General features: G+C 46.7%; 1 long non-coding RNA gene across 4 annotated transcripts in view; it reads left to right on the top strand.

Moving 5' to 3' along the window:
- Positions 1-17500, top strand: part of LOC125311702 — a 179144-nt gene that overhangs the window by 87986 nt on the left and 73658 nt on the right. For all 4 annotated transcript variants that reach the window (XR_007196513.1, XR_007196512.1, XR_007196515.1 and 1 more), the window contains one exon: positions 17455-17500. This exon is cut by the window's right edge and continues 73 nt beyond it. This is a non-coding gene — a long non-coding RNA (uncharacterized LOC125311702). The remainder of the gene's footprint in view (positions 1-17454) is intronic.

Here is a 17500-nt window from a genome sequence, read left to right as displayed (position 1 = left end):
TACCTGGGCTTCCCAAGTAAGTTCAGTCATTCAAGGTTATTTTTTTTTGTCGTTGTCAGGGAAAGCACAAATTTGATTTCCTCCAGGGCCCGCGGAAGCAAACATCTGCTAACAGTGATGGGCTGTAATTTGTTTTTGTCTGTTGGTAAATGAGTGTGCGTCCCCGTAGGGGCCGAGCAAATAGCGCCCTGGCGTCCTCGGGAGTTGGATGGCGTGAAGTTCAGCCCGACACCGCCGCCACCTCGGCCCACCCTGCCCGGGAGAGACGAATGAAGCGTGTAGGGAGGTGGGGGAGGAGGAGGGGGAGAGGGAAAGGCAGAGATCGATGGCTTGGACTTAAACGTGATCAGAGCAGATGAGAGGGGAGGACAGGAGAGGAGGACGTCCACCCTCGCTCACCTCCTGCTCTTGTCCTGGGCTTTGGCCTCTTCTCTCTCTTTCTCTCCCTCTGTCCTTCTCTCCCTCTCTCTCTTTCTCTCTCTCTCCCTCTCTATCTGGGCCGACATGGTCGATTCACCCTGCGGTGGCACTGGGGGAGCCGGCACATGTGAGGCGCATGACGTTCCACCCCGATGAGCAATCTGCTCTATCAAAAGGCCCTTTTCTCAATCAATAGCGCTTTTATCGGTGGAGAACCACCACCCCTCCCCAACCCCCACCCTCCTCCTCTCCCTCCCCCTCTCCTCCTCTCCTCTCCCCTCCCTCCCTCTCTGCCTCCATCAAGTCCCCCACCACCACCACCACCACCCACCCGGTGAGCAGCTGCCACGTGCTGCAGGGGCTAATGCCGGCCCAGCTGGACCTCCGGCTGGCCCCATAGATCCATCGTATCGACTCCACTTAGCCACCTCAGGAGGGGAAGGAACAGAAACAAAACTAGTGCAGGAGGAGGGAAGAAGGGACAGAGAGAGAAATGTGAAGAGAAAGAGAGGGAGAGGCAGAGAGTGGGAGAAGGAGGAAGAGAGAGATGGGCCTAGAGGAGGATGAGAAATGAAACTCACCTGTTTTTGTAGAGTTGGGAGATGGAAAAAAACAGTGCAGAGTGGAGACTTAAGCCACCTCATTTCACAATGTTGACTCACTTGGTGCCAATGCTTAGCACTCTCTCCAAGCCACTCTGTGTATGGTAATTAAATACATTTTAATGTAATTTTAACAACACACACACACACACACACACACTGATACATGTGGCGAGTCCATCAAATGAATCACCCAGTACTTTACCACTCCATTCTTTATCATGAGAGAGTGAATTAGAAAGAGAAGGAAGCAAGAGGCATTTGAAGAGGTGGGGAAAACTGGTGAAGCAATATGCGAATAATTGCCGTATTATGAGCTGGACGTGAGTGACTTTGCGGCACACAGTAATGAAGAGGTTGATCGCCAGGCACACTGGAGAGGGGGAGAGAGAGAGAGAGAGGGAAGGAGGGAGGGAGAGAGAGGCGGACGTCTCGGACTGCGGGGATTACTCTGTCAAGTCCTCCGCTAGCTAAAGGAGAACAGTGAATTAATCTCCAATCTCAACCCATAGCAGGCGTCCCCAGAGCTTGGTTAATTAACCTAATAAAAATACTAATAGAACCATTTCCAAAGGTAAATTTAATTTACTTGTCAGCGTTGTACATCAATAGGAACGAGGCGGCCGTGGGTACTTAGCTGTCTTCACCAGTGTCCTCTCTCGCCTGTAATAAATACCAGCCACTCACATCTTCATCTGATTATGCCTGCTGTCACTAGCCACTGTTAAATTATGATAAAAAGAGGGGGCTGAGAGGAGAATTAACTTGACCAAAGATTAACACAATATTTGTTTAAAATGCCCCCCCCCCCACACACACACACACGCTCATATTTTTTATCCACAACAACCACCTCTCTCTCTCTCTCTCTCTCTCTCTCTCTCTCTCTCTCTCTCTCTCTCTCCACTTTTAGAAGCTGAAAGATTACCTACACAAGGCTGTGAACCAATATTAATAAAATAAATTTGATTAGAGCCAATGGACGCCGTTCTTTAGGCTAATGGCGCTCGACTGGAATAATCATAAAAACTTACTGAGGGGAACTTTTCCCTATCGTTTACGCCTCGTGCCGTACAAGAGCCATTAAGCCCCCCACTCATTACTGGCCTCCCAACGACTGCATAATGACCCACAATCATTTGTAAGTGAATAACTATTAAAAGCATCGCCAGTGCCCGGGATGCTTTTAAAGTCAAATTAAAACACATGGGAGGTTGTCTTCTTCACAGCTTGTTATGGATCTATAGATATATAACAAGCTGCTTCTGCCGCCAAGGATACATCATCACCAACGGATTAGAGTCTGAGAGAGAGAGAGGAGGAGAGGGAGAAGAAGGGAGGAGAGAGGGAGGAAGGGAGGAGAGTGGGCGAAGAAAATGAGGATGGGAAAAAAAGAAACGCCGAAGGCTAGGTCGTTTGATGGTGATAGTTTAGTCACTTTAAGTGTGATGGTACTTGCCCTTCCTCCTTGGTGGTCAACAGTGTTTGTGCTTTTCTCTGGCAAAGTGAGAATAGTGTGAGTGTGTCTGTGAGTGTGTGTTTGTGTGCACTTATGTGTGTGGAGTAAACACAGTTTATAAAAAACTTATTTCTACAGTTACAGTACTGTTTATGTTCAGTGTTTTGTGCCTCGTAGAAGTTTCACTACTACTGATTTGAACTTGTTTTTTTATTATTATTATTATTATTATTTTTCATAATAGCTGTCAGGTAGTCAAATGATTATCCATAACAGACGTGTCCATATTGTACGCTTGTACATTTGGGCACAACTTTCATTTCACTGGAACAGGTTTCATTACATGGGAATGTCTAGTCCATTAATTTTGTCCACAACTAGCTGACTGCCTACAGTTGTGACTAGTGGTTATAATAGTCGACTAGTATACTAGTTGATGAAACGCCTAATAGACAGTATAGACAGTAAGACATATATAGACAATGCACATACATGTATTATTTACAGACAGGGCACATTAAGTAAAATACATTTACAAATGTGTGTGTGTGTGTGAATGTGTGTTTGTTATGTGTGTGTGTGTATGGTGTGTGTGTGTGTGTGTGTGTGTGTGTGTGTGTGTTTGTGTGTGTGTGTGTGTGTGTGTGTGTGTGTGTGTGTTTGTGTGTGTGTGGGTTTGTCATGTGTATGTGTGTGAGTACACTGATTTGTTAGTGTGTGTGTGTGTGTGTGTGTTTGTTATGTGTATGTGTGTGTGTACACTGATTTGTTAGTGTGTGTGTGGGCCGGGTCCATGAGGAGGAAGAGGAGGAGGTGAGCAGCAGCTGTGCTCCTGTGTGGACGCAGACCCTCACCAGCGCATTGTTCCGCTGCCGCCAAGCGTGAAGGGGGGCCACTCTGCGCTCTCCACTCTGCGCTCTCCTCCCTGCCCCTCCCCTCCCCTCCCCTCTGCTCTGCACGCGGATGCTCCACTGCATGGGTAATTGCCTCCTCTTAAGCCCGACGAGCAAAAGTTTGCGCTCCAAAGTTTCTTCAGACAATAGTCAAGGAATTCTTTGCTGGATGCAGCAGGTTCGTTCCTCAACAAAATGCTTCGACTTCTATTCTCTCATCATGCCCTAGTAATTTATTTAGACATGTATCGTGATGCATGCTCATCTAACCATCATCAAATACTTTCCTTGCTTTGGCTTTCCCCGAAACCAAAAGCATTTTAAAATCTTTAACATGTCAGATGGAATACATCCAAGTTCAGCTTTTACGATGGAGCATCTGCAGTGGTCCGACGCCAGAAACATCCATGGAGCTCCAAAAGGCCCTTAGCCTCCCCCCACTCTCTCCGAAATTAATAAATACAATTTATAAGGAATCTTAACTAACAATTTAATGCTTTGTGGGCAGCAGCCAAACTGATTAAATAGTAATTAGAGTGTATTCCTGGGGAGCCACCGGCCTAAGAAGCTGTGCGTGAATGTAAAGTACATCTGGGTCCGCCGGAGAGGGAACAACGCTGAGCATGATGGGATGGGTTGGGATGAGGAGGAACAACTCAAGCAAAAGAGGGGGGGGTGGTGAGCAGATGAGGAGGCGCAGAGGGGCCACTGTGTGGGGAGCCGAGGAGGAGGAGGAGGTGGTGGTGGAGGAGCCTGTTTATTTCATATGGCATCTCCTCCCGCCTCACCTACATTATTAAATGCCATTTTAGAGAATCTGAAACACTCCGCGCGGTGCGCCCAGGCCACGGCCTAATCAATATCTTTTTTATTAGCGACAGTTTAACCAAGCGAGGGAAGGTCATGTTACCAATTATCTCTGTAATACATGTATGTGTGCTGACTGCTGAACACAAATGCAGACCCTACCCCAACCACCACACACTCTCTCACACACACACACACACACACACACACACATAAACTCCTCTTCAGCAGCACTTGTGTGGATGTGGCCCTGAAGGCTGTGAGATGTTGAGTGCTAGCAGAGCGTTTGCAGTTCTAGGAATGTGCCGAGTTCAGCTGTGACAACCAATACAGTCCAATACAGTAGAGAGATGGAGAGTGGGAGTTGACAGAAATGCCACTACGCAATAGCTGTTATGTGTCAGTGCTCACAGGGCCATAACAAACCTTAAATGCCTGCTCTGGCTTCATGGAGATCTTACCTAGTAAGTCAAAGACAGGCCACTTTTAATTGAAGAAAAGCATCAGGTCGCAATCAGTGCTGAGAAAATGAGTCAAGTTAGTGCACACTGACTCTCTCTGAAATTTTCAATAGAAGGACATATGGAGAACATTAGAGATACAGAGAGATACAGATTAACAGAATGAAAGGAATAGGTCTGTGTGTGTGTGTGTGTGTGTGTGTGTGTGTTTCCCATCACTGTCTTTCTGGAGTAGAGCACTGCGAGGAGGTGTGTAAGGAATCCACTGGAGGCTGATCAGAGCCTGCACCCCTGAGTCTCTCTTTCTTCTCTCTATCTCTCTCTCTCTCTCTCTCTCTACCTCTGTCTCTTGCTCACTTCCTGTTAATTCAATTCCAATGGAAATGCAGAGGCTCTGCTTCCCTCCTGATAGAAACCCAGAGCGACACAGAACTTTCTGTTCCTCCCCTCTCCGTGTTATGCTCTTTGGTCTTTGTGGAGTCGTTTCTCGGGGGAGTTGGCTGTGTGAAGGTACAGTGCAGAGCTTTTCTGGGAGAGGTGTGTGTGTGCAGGTAGGCAACAGAACTTCTCTGAGGGATACACACACACACACATACCTGAGAAGTGTAAAGGCATGCAGACACAGGGAGCTAGGTGGAAAGATATTCATAGAGAGGTAGACACACAATCATACATCTACCCAGATGCATGGACTTGGGTCCTTGTCATTGGGACTTGGATCTACAGCATAACAAGCCTGATGAGCATAACATAGGCCTGAAATAAAGCATGCATTCATATACATCTCTCAGTTGGCTGATTCCTCAGTGCATTAATCCTCACATAGTGTCAACCCCCACTCTCTCCATGTATATCTCCCTCCCTCCCTCTCTCTCTCTCACATACTTTTTCTCCCTCTTTCATTCCATCTCTTTTTCTTTCATTAGAGGAACTGGTTCCACATTATCCCAAGCTAACAGCAGGGGTCACATTAAAATGGTAATGATATTTTAGACAGCCACCAAATGGGGCATATCTACAACCAAGAACAATAGTATAATGGTATTAGTATTATTGTTATTAGTAGTTGTTGTTATAGTAGTGTAGCATCAGTAGCAGTAGTACCTAGTAGTAACAGCAGAAGCGTTGTAGTAACAGTTGCAGCAGCAGCAGTAGTAGTTGTACGTGTAGTAGTAGCAGTAGTAGTAGTAGTAGTAGTAGTAATTATTGTCATAACTGCAGCAGCAGCTGTGATGCTAGCAGTAGCTCTAGTGTTATTTATGTTCATGTATTTGAGTAAATTAAGGGATGACGGCAGACAGCATATTTTTTGCAGTGTAGGGTAGTTGTTGTGTTTTATCAAAACCTCATGTCAAGTCTGAATCTATTCTGCCCTGCACTGTTTTCCCTTTTTACCTGCGTGGCTCAGTCCTGTAGTTTGGGTGATAGGAGTGGGAGAGCGAGAGAGAGTGCTTGCAGTTTGTCTGTCACAGCCATACACACACACACACACACCGCCCCCCACTCACATATACATAGCAATGACCCCACACTCACAATTCCGACACCACGCTGAGAATTCCATCTAACCAGAAAAACAAGTGGAAATTGTTATGCAAATGAATCCGTGTCAGCTCCTCTAGAAAGGTTGTGATGTTTGTTAGTGCTTGGTGTGTTTGTGTGCCTGTGTGTGAGCACGTCTCTGTGTCTGTGTGAAAGGGAAGGGAGGACGAGAGAGAGAGAGAATGAGAGAGAGAGAAAGAGAGGGCGAGAGAAGGTGAGCAAATGAAACACAGAGTGATATCAAACGAATCCATGTTGCCATGCAAACGCTTTCCAGATTTTTAACATATGTCACAATAACTCAATGCAGAGGAGAGGACTGCTGATAATCTAAACATGGATCCCCCGCTACCACATTACCAGCCAGGATTTCAGCAGGGATATTAGCTTATGGATATGCTAATTCAGCTACAAGCTTGCTAGCTTTTGTTATTCCACTGTCATACTAGCCCATTCCGTCACCAGCTCTAACAGACACTACAGCTGTTCGAATAACTGAGGCAGAGAGAATCTGCAGGCTCATTCAAGTCAAAATCACAGTGTTAAATCACGCTTTTCATCCGGGCTCAATGGAAAGATTAGCCATTCTACCTTTACCCTGCGTCTGTTATTTCCTATAATATTACAGCCTAGCGTTAGCTGAGTCCAGCTCTCAGTGAATCAGCGAAAAAGAACAAGAATAGCGGTAATAACTTCACCGCCAGTCCTGATAGATGCCTCAAGTCAAGCGTTTATAGGTGTGTGGATGTAGTCTTCAGCATTACTGCCTAATAAAAAAAAAAAACACATGCTGGGCGATTAAATAACAGGGAAGGTAGTAAAGAGAGAAGACATAATGACGGTAACATGCAGGTCAGTAACAATTTAATTGTCATTGCACTTCATTGTGAACATATCAATTCACTGCTGCTTAGCTGAGCAGAAAACAATGCGTTAGCACCAGGAGAGGGAGAGAGGGGGGAGAGAGAGACTGCTGACTGGCTGTCAAACGGCTACACCTCCTTAACTAGTCCACTTTTTCCCTCCATTTTTTCTTTTCCTTTCCTCTCATGTCACCTCTTCTCCTATCCTCCCTCTCTCTCTCTCTCTCTCTCTCTCTCTCTCTCTCTCTCCTCTTCCCCTTTCCTCTTGTCTCTCCACTGCGCTAGAGAGCAGTAAATTCACTCCAATCAGCATTCACACTCCAATCAGAGTATCCTTCAGTGGCTGGAAACAACACCTGCCACCACACCACTCTCACCGTGATAGACACACACACACACACACACACACACACATTGCAGGCACTTACTCATGCAGCCAGGCAACTGAAGGCACCACCAGAAGGTGGCCAGTCGCAACACAGGCCCTTTCTTGAAGTCGGCCCATTCCTCACAGGGGTGCTGGGTTATGACATCACCAGGATAACCTGTGTTCTTTTCTGGCTTTTCATTTCCTGTGGCGAAGGACATTGAAGCTAATGGTCAGCACAGTGAAAAGCAAGTAAGGAAGCCATAATTGAAGGACTCACGTTTAGCTGGAAGCTCGCTAAGAGCACATTAGCATAATGGCATGAAATAATTAATTGAGCCCAACTGGGCCCTAAATATCTATTATTCAAAACAATCATTAATAATGAGAAATCAAGAGTGCCGTGCTCTGTCCTTGCTCACAGATGCCCTGCAAAGAACACTGGTGTCCTCTTTTTTTTCTTCTATTTTCTCTCCTATTGACTGCCTTGTTGTGTGGATTGTGTGAATTGCAATGGGTTGCATCACCGTTGGCCGTGCCTTTTTGTGCCGGGGTTGGCTTGCATTTTGCCAGCTCTGAAATCCTCTTAAGAGAGTCAGCGTGTTCAGCCGCTGGCGAGCGGGAGGCATGTCTCTCCTGTCTTTTCCTGGGGCACTTTTTTTTTTTTTTTTAACTGGCTGTCTGGGGTCGTTCGTTTGAAATGCGGTGTCACATATCTCGAAACACAAATGCGGAATGCAGGCTTCTCACTACGGCAGTGTCACCGTGTGGTCGCGACGATTTCTAGCTGTCCATTTTCATCGCAAAGCGCATTTTCATTTCGCCATGTTTATATTACTCCCCCCCCCCACCCTCCACGACTGTGGACATTCATCAGATACTCTGCCTTCAGAGAAATATAAAAAAAGAAGCCCATCGGATAGTGCTGATTCAGAGATACGGACTCGCAGCTGCCAGGAAGCAAATTCTCATTTTCTCATTCTCAATCTTGTCAAAATTCCCACCATAATTGTGTCAACAGCCAGCCGCGCAAATGCTCCCACTTTGCCTGGAGTCTGTAACACTGAGAGCGGGGGAAAAAACTGTCCCAATAAAGTTTTGGCAAGGATGGGCTGTTTTAATTGGCAGGCAATTGACGTGCCGATAGACTCCAGTCCTGAGGGTCAAGAGTAATTTACTGAGACGCTAAATACTTTTTTTTCCTCTTTCCTCCTCCTCCACTCCTCTCCCCTCTCTCTCTCTCTCTCTCTCTCTCTCTCTCTCTCTCTCTCTCTCTCTCTCTCTCCCTCCAATGCTATCGTCCCATATTGAAATTCCCATCCAGACTGTATTACACGAGGAGATGATGACTTAATCCCCTGTTAATTAGAATAACATTTCCAGCAGCTGAGTCTGAGCCGCTAAAGCCGGGGTCTGGAAGGCCTCCGCCAAGAGGCCGGCGCGTCGCTCCCGCCTCTCTCATCGCTCTCTCCGGCCCCATGGAGGGAAGGCTTGCCCGGGCTCAGGGACGTTGGAGGCACAGGCCCTCTCTTGTTCTCTCTCTCTCTCTCTCTCTCTCTCTCTCTCTCTCTCTCTCTCGCTCTCTGCACCTCCAGCAGATGAGTGGCGGAAGGCTGTTAAATCCTGCTGCTGATGAGGCTCGGCCCTGGCTAATAAGCCTGGTGTTTACTGGCAAGTCTGCTCGCCAGCCCCCCATCACCACGACCATTTGTCCTGGAGGCGGTGGCAAATATGAGTGAAAAAGACTATTAAAGCTCTCATGATGTCCTTGTGTGTCATTAAAAGGGTTTCTCCCCTACAGTTTCTTTCTAGACTTCATAAAAGCCTAATCTGTGTTGTAGATGTTTATCTTTGAAAGTAGCTAGAAGTGCACACATGGTATATCCATTACATTCCATATGGATTATATACATACGGTGTGTACATGTAGATATAAGCAGTGTAATGTGCAAGGTCTGTGTCTTTAGAAACACTATTGAGCTGTTAGGGCAGAGGGCTGTGGGGCAGAGCCAGCTGGCTCCCGCTAGCTCGCAGCTCCTTGGCGGCGGAAGGCCTTGATGTCCTTCCTGTGATGGCGGCTTCACCCTTGGACAGAGGGCAGCAGCCAAGCGCGGCGCATGGGGAAGGGAAGAGGAGGGTGGGGGTGGGTGGTTGGTGGAAGGGGTGGTGCCCACCTCTGCCTGCCCCAGCCCACTCGGTGTAGCAGCATTAATCCAGCCACCCCACCACTCTTTAAGAAAGACCTCATTACTGGCCTCATTGGCTATGCTCGCCGCATCAGTGAGCCCAGCCTTGTACTCGCACTGTAGTGGAGAGAGAGAGACAGAGAGAGAGAGAGCAGGAGAAAGGTGTATGCCACTGACTGAGAGAGAGAGACTAAACGATGGAGGGAGAAAGAGAGAGGGATAGGAAGAGAGACTATAATAGATAGAGGGGCAGGTAGAAAGAGAGATGGATTGCAAGAGAGGGACAGGGAGAGAAGTTAGCCGTCCCGTTTGGGTGTCCTGCATGCGTGTCCAGGCGGGCCGCGAGTATCCAGGAGGTTTATGGTGTTGTAATGGGTGGTTAGTGTGATATTTGTAAGACAAATAGAGCCATACGTAAGCCTACCTCCCTCACCACTCCTCCGAGCTCTTTACAGCCACCAAAGGGCCTCATTATAGTCCACTGGAGCTAGGGCCTGGAGCACACACACACACACACACACACACATACATAACATGCACACACTCACACTCTTGCTATCACATATACACATGCACACTAACACACTCTTGCCATCACACACACACACACACACACACACACACACACACACACTCTCTTGCTAACACATATACACATGCACACTAAAACATTCGTTCTCTCACACACACACACACACACACACACACACACACTCTCTTGCTATCACACACACACACATACAGTATATGCATTTCTATGCATAGCCCACCTATACAAACAGGGCCAGGCATCCTCTGATCACTGGGGAAGTGCGGCTGGATTTGCCATAAAGCTGACACCCCTGATAGATTATACTGTTACAGTGGCATTCACTATGAGGGCACCCTGAAGACCCACGGATGAAATGAGTGTTCATTACGACCCAGACAGACCACCGCACCGATATACATTCGCTCCACTTTATCATCTAGGCCACGTGTGCCAAAGCCTGCTGTAATAAAATAATAATAAAATAAGTGTAGGACAGGACACTTTCTGGGTGACCAGTGGGGATATAGAATGTATCAATTAGTTTGGCTTGGCAGCGATTTGCTTCTGAGCGCTGTGGCTTCTAGATCTGCCCACTTGTCATGTCAGATTTATGTCTTTATGCGTGTGTGTGTGTGTGTGTGTGTGTTGGAATGACCCCTGTGGGCCTGAAGGGTCATGCATGGATGGCACCTCCTCCTCCTGTTCTTCTCTGTCTCCATCGCTGTCCATCCGCACCCCCTGTCACCCCCCCCCAAACCTCGCTGGCCTCACCCCCACCACCTCCCTCTCCCTCTCTGCCTGGGAGGACAAATCCGCTTGTCACTCGACTGTGGGTTGCTGCCATCTGAATGCCAGGCGGCATTTGTGAATGTGTGTGTGTGTGTGTTTAAAAGTGTGTGTATGTGTGTGACAGAAAATAAGGGGGTGGTAGGGTAGAGAGGAGAGAAAGAGAGAGAGAGAGAGAGACTGGCCGCGGGGGACTGCGTTTAGCTTCTGTGAGATTGCCCTGTGTCCCATATGCTCACAGTCACACTCCATTCCACTCAAGCGCAGAGGCAGCCAGAGACCGCGCCAGAGCCAGCGCCAGGGACGGAGACGGCGCCCGAGCCAGAACTGCCCACCTCCCCACCACCGAGGCCGAGCCTCGCTGTGTTTCGTCACCGCAGAGGAGCCCAAACACCAACAAAACATCACTCGCCTGATACAGCTCTGTTGTAGGATTACTGTCGCAGCTATTGTCTTGATGTCTGTAATTTATGCCGATAAGTAAGGTGAAGATCAGTGTGTCTGAATTTGAGGAATGAATCTTAAGATGTGGACAAGTGGAGGATACAAAGGAGAATATTTACCCATTCACTTTTTATATACTATCTATACTATATTTTAGGTTAAGGTATTTGTACCAGTTTGTGTGTGTGTGCGTGTGTGTGCGTGCGTGCGTGCGTGCGTGCGTGCGTGCGTGTGTGTGTGTGCAGTATACACACACAAAGCCTTTGTGAATGGATGTGTGTGTGTGTGTGTGTGTGTGTGTTTTCCTCAGGAAGAGTCCTTGAGTGTCCTGCTAGGTAGATTACTGCTGGAAATCACTGCTCGTTCTCTCGCTGTCACCTGCAGAGTGTGAACACACTTCAGCCCCGGGAACAGAAGGAAGGGAGAGGAAGACTAAAAAAAGAGGAGGAGAAAAAGAAGACTAAAAAAAAGAGGAGGAGAAAGAGAAGACGGGGGAAAGGAGAGACGCTGAGATGAAGCTGAGGAAGAGGAAGAGCAGGCCTGAGCCATGATGCCTCCAAACTCCGAAAAGGGAAAGATGAGGAGGCAAGAATAAGTGCCGAGGACCGAGAACTGACCTCCCGGCACAATTAATGGCACCGCAAACAAACTGGCAGGACTCTCGTCCCCACCTTTAAAAAATGGAAATGGAAAAAGAGAAAACACTGCAGAAGCGTGAGTTGAGTTGAGTTGAGGAGAGGAGAGGAGGGGAGGGGAGGCGAGCAAATAATGGGGGTTTCTGACAGTGACGGTCCACCTCGAACCCTGTTGTCCCGGCCCTGCCGAAGGAAGAAAGGAGAATCAGTCAGACGTCTCGCTTCTGGACTGACGGGGACAGAGAGGGTGGAGGAGTGTGTGTGTGTGTGTGTGTGGGGGTGTGGAGGGGGGGGTTGGTGGAGGAGTGTAGGGTGAGAAGAGGTGGGTGTGGTGGGAGAAAAAGAAATTGTTCATTAAAAGCGCTTGGCTGTGCAGCCAGTGGGTCTCCAGCACGGCAGCAGCATGCAACCTGCTCCGGCAGACTCCTGGAGATGCACAAACAGTGGGTAATTATCCCCTGGGTCCCGCTGCTCTCTGCATATCCCACACTGGGGAGAGATGAAGAGAGGGAGAGAGAGAGACACACAGGGAGGAAGGGAGGAGGAGGGTGAGGAATGGAAGAGATAGGGGGTGAAAAAGGGGGAAGAGGGAGGAAAAAAAAGTCACACTGGGCCTCCATTTCTCCCTCTGTTTCTCCCCCTCTCTCTGTCTCTCTCTCTCTCTCTCTCTCTGGCATTGTTCTCACCACACAAGTGGAGGAAAACTCCACTCTTCATTACAGGAAGACCTGATCCAACATGAAAGATGTCACCATTATTTCCTGCCGTCTCCTCTCCTGCTTGTCACAGGCCTATTGTTCCTTCTCTTGGGCCGTGTTTGAAAAGCTCAGCCTGTGTGAGTGAGCAGCCACCACTCTGAAAACTAAGCTCAAATGCATTTATATGTAAAATATATGAAGGGCACAAGAGGAATACTAGATTTTTTTTCCAAGTTATCACCCTACTCTGAAATTTGAATCAACCCATATTTTATTTAGTGGTGAACTATGTATGCAATGGAAAAAAGATGTAGATCGATCGCAAGTTTGAATATTCACATCATGAAGATTATTGGAGGATTATTACAAAGATCATTTCCTATAAAGTTACAATATTTTGCTTGTTGGTCTATTGGATATTTTTCTTTGTTGCAATGTAATGTCAATGCTAAAGTGTCTGGTTTTATATGTTGAGGCTCAATATTCTTTCATTCTTAATTATAAACCACAAAAATAAACTGAATAAATAAATAAAAGAATCTGAATTTAGAATGCTGAAATACATGTACCGGTGCATTGAGGTCAGTATTAATATTTGCAATTCATTCAATAAATGAATAAACACAGTCTTTTGCACGGAAAAGGCACCTCAGGTCTTTCAAGCTTTTTTTCCCTTTGCTAAAATGTACCAAACTAACATGGCTGCTCTTCCTCTTGTGCCCTTCATATATCTTTCTATTCTTGTAAGCACATCAGTGTAACACAATTGACCTCCTGTACTTTTGCTGTCAAAGCTATTGTAACTGAATTATTTCAGTCCATGCATAGACTGGCTACTTAATTAAATGTGGTTAAAAAAATATATATATTTGAGAAGAATTTATAATGTATGCCTGAGTTCAAACAAGGTTTTTTTTTTTTAAATCTAAATGTTTTTTGTCATATTATTTTCTTCCTTTTTGAATTAACCACAAACATCTGTTCAGCCTTCCTGTATTGACAACATTTTGACCCAGTCACTCAAGTCACCCATGAATGAAATCTGATAGAGTGTTTCGCACACTCCATGGCCAATGTGAAGATACTTTTAAAAGTATGACAGTCAGCTTCTCTTCTTGTTATGGCAGATGGTTCCCTTTACAAGGACTATTTACACAGTTTGTCCAACAAAATGGGAATAAGACTTCAGGGACAGAGAGGTAGTCGTACTGTAACCATGTAGAACCCACAGATGGGCAGATGTTGCTATTTCAGTCGGATTTGCAGTCGATTTAAGATTCATTGTTCTGGTCAATTTGACGACCACGGCTAATATTATTGTAGTTTCGGCACAAACTCCACACTGGTCAGCAGTGGAGGCTGTGCCAGGCAGTGTAAATCTATCACAGATAAAGCTGCACTGGCATAGTGGTATTATAATAGGCACTTCAAAGTGCTAAACTAGCATGAAAAAGTTGAAATAGAGGCCTGAGAGTGGTGCTGTTTCTAATCTATTTTTAGATGTTTTATTTTTTTATATATTTTTTTCAACTGATGTATTCCATTTGGGTATTTCCCTACACTGCAGAGTGATGGGCTTATAGTCAAAGAGCTTGGGGGGGGTTGTGTGAACCACAGAGTTGTGTGATGTTATGCAACATATGCATTTCAGGTTTATTCACTGACAGAAATAGGTCTTTGAATATATCATGTTATATATATCATCCCTAAATACAGTACATGGACATGCACACACACACATGCACATACACACATTCTCCCCATTCGAAAAGCATGCACTGTTCCCTCACAACTGGAAATCATTGCAGTTGATTTCAGACAAATGTCTGAAAAAGTGTTGTGTTTTTTTCTGCTCTTCCTGGATGCTGTGTGAGAGTGATGGCCCTAGTCATTACTGCTCTGCTGTCTGTTTAGCATGGCAGCAATTAGAGTGCCATGTGGCTGCAAAGGCAGGAAGGGGGTGTGTGGCAGCGGTGGCGTGGGTGGGTGGAGTGTATTGGGGGTGGGGGGTACATGAGGAGAAATAAAGAAACAGAGCACAAGTGAGAAAAAGAAAGCGAGTGACAGAGAGAAAGTCAGTGTGAGAGAGAGAAGAGAGAGAGAGCGAGAGAGAGAGAGGGCATGAGGGGAGGAGAGGGTTGCCACTAAGGCACTCGGGGGCAGGAGGGACTTTATTAAGAGTCAACGACAGATCAAAACTGCTAAGTGACCAAGCAAGGTCAGGATCAAGGGCACTAGCGGTAATTAGTATGCTCTATAGCAGAGAGAGGCGATGGGGGCCATTGTTCCGCCACAATCAAATTAGCCCTCCAATGAGGCCTGGGCTTTGTGACCTCTGTGGTGCCGTGGCTTTCTTGTGACAGAATAGCAATGGCACAAAAGAATATGTATGCCGGCAGGCCCTTGCGGGCTCCCTCGTAGCGCTGCTCCCAGCCACACTGAGTCTGATTAGCATGTTTATTTATTAAATTATGGATTTATTTGTTGGGGTGAGAAAGCGTTGCTTTTGGGGCAGAGCTTTTTCCAAGATATTTTCTTTGTCGCTTTAACAGTTTGGACGTGCATACTGTACACATGCCCTGAACCTGAACATCACCAACATTAAATAAATATTGCATTCAGTCACTCTCAGACACCATCAGTGTACTTATATTTGTGTTATATATTACCGTATCTCTTATGCCACTGACAGTAGCTTGAATTCCACAAATCTCAAGCTACCGTGATAGACTGGACGGGAGACACTCTTCTCTCTTCTTGAAGACTACCCGTTATTTGGCGTGGGATGCCACTGACTGTGTGGGCAGTATATTACCAGGCGCTGACATGGTGTTTATGGCCGTGGTGTAATGGGAAGGTTAGTAAGCACCTGTCACTGGTGCTGCTGTTGTGCTGTCTGAGCTCCGCTCCTGTGGAGGACAACACCACCATCGCCACTGCTGCTCCTGCCGCTGTCTCCTCAGTTTCCCACTGCACTCAAACTCTCCTCCAGCAGCAGCAGTCGCCGGAGCACAGGGAGGGAGGGAGGGAGGCACGGGCAGTATGTTACGGATGATGATAAAAATGTATCAGAGTGAGTGGCTTTAGTGTTTACAGCTCTCCATTCCTCTCCTCTACTCTCCCTTGCTTTCTCTCTCACTCCCTCCTCCCACTCCATCTCTCTCTTTCTCTCGTTCTCTCTCTCTGTTGGGACTGTTGCCACTCCTCTTCCAAGTCACTGGGTTCCGCACTTCCCAATGAATTAGATAAATCAGCGGAGGCAAAATGAAACGAAAATGGGAATTTGGCGTGCACGCACTCACACGTTTGTGTGTGTGTGTGTGTGTGTGTGTGTGTATGTGTGTGTGTGTGTGTGTGTGTGTGTGTATGTGTGTGTATATGTGTGAGTGTGTGTGTGTGTGTGTGTGTGTGTGTGTTAACCATGAGGAGGCGGTGTGCGGCGGTGGCTCTGACAGCAGATACCCATCTCTCCCTCAGTCACGCCATTCCGCTGCACAACAGCCCCAGCAGACCCCCTCTGGGTCTCTGGATTAAACCTCCGCTCCTCTCCTCTCCTCTCCTCCCCTCTCTGCTCCTTTCTCCTCCTTTCTTCTCTCCTCCCCTCTGTTCCTCTCACCTCCTCCCCTCCTCCCCTTGCTCCCCTCCCAGCCCTCCTCAGCATCCCAGCCATTAATTCCCTCTTTTCTCGCTCAGCCACATTTGTCTGATTTAACAAGATAAGATTTGAGAGCCGATGTTGGCTGTTGTTAATGCACCATAGGGTCCACAATAGCATCCGCCCTGTGCTTCTGAGAAAGGCATAAATCAGGTACTCAGAGAAAAAAAAAAGAGAGAGAGAAGAAGAGAAGAGAGAGAGAGAGGGAGAGAGAGACAGGGAGAAAAAAAAAGAAAATTAGATATGCAGCATACCAATTTTACAGTCCCAGGCTCAGAAATTGAAATAGGCGAGATTAATGTATCATATCTCATACACTGTCCGACTGAATCAACTCTAATATATTGAGCAGATTTGCGGAACAAGACTTTATCTTAGAAGTGCTCCGCAGGCCATGCTGACCCTGAGATTTGATTTGGTTCAGGACATTCTCACTGGAGGAGAGCTACCTGAACGCTCTTGAAGAAAAGATCGAGGAGAGGAAGTAAAAAAAAGGAATAATCTGCTCGGTTCTAGATCAGAGCAGATAGGGTGTCAGTGACCACAGATACATGCGAATGCACTCGGGAGAACCAGATGGGAACAAGAGATACAGGAAGAGAAGCGAGTGTATATATATTTGTAATAAAATATTAATTTGCATTTCTGAGTCTGGCATTGATCATTTTGGGGAAAAAGCAATGAACAGAGCAGAGGGCCTTATCCTGCGTACCTCCTAACACTTCAGGGCTGAGGACCCCGTCATGACTTTTCAAGTCTCAGTCAATACCATCATTGTGTTTCAAGTGATCAACAGGGTTCCTTAATGCGAAACAAGCTGTTTGACCGTGAGCACTTCATAAATCAAATGTAATTGCACGTAGTGTATAGTGATTAAATGAGACCCTGTGGGTCTTTTTGCCGAAGATGAACAAATGTATAAATGAACCCTTCCACAGGGTTCATTTGTACATTGAGCTCGTGCTGAATTCAATTCGCCATGATCCTGTGTGTGTGTGTGTGTGTGTGAGAGTGTCTCTCGCTGAGTTCATGTTTAGTTCAGCCAGAGCCGTCTGTAGATATACACTCTTATACGACGGGGACGTTCTTTTCTTGTGTCCACAGATGAATCCAGCCAACCCTGTGGCACAGATGAGAGGAGCACCTCATG

This window comes from Alosa alosa, chromosome 18 (genome assembly GCF_017589495.1).
Source record: "Alosa alosa isolate M-15738 ecotype Scorff River chromosome 18, AALO_Geno_1.1, whole genome shotgun sequence".
In the NCBI taxonomy this organism is placed as follows: domain Eukaryota; kingdom Metazoa; phylum Chordata; class Actinopteri; order Clupeiformes; family Clupeidae; genus Alosa; species Alosa alosa.
The sequence above is the reverse complement of the archived record's forward strand: the minus strand, read 5'-3'. Positions and strand labels throughout refer to the sequence as shown.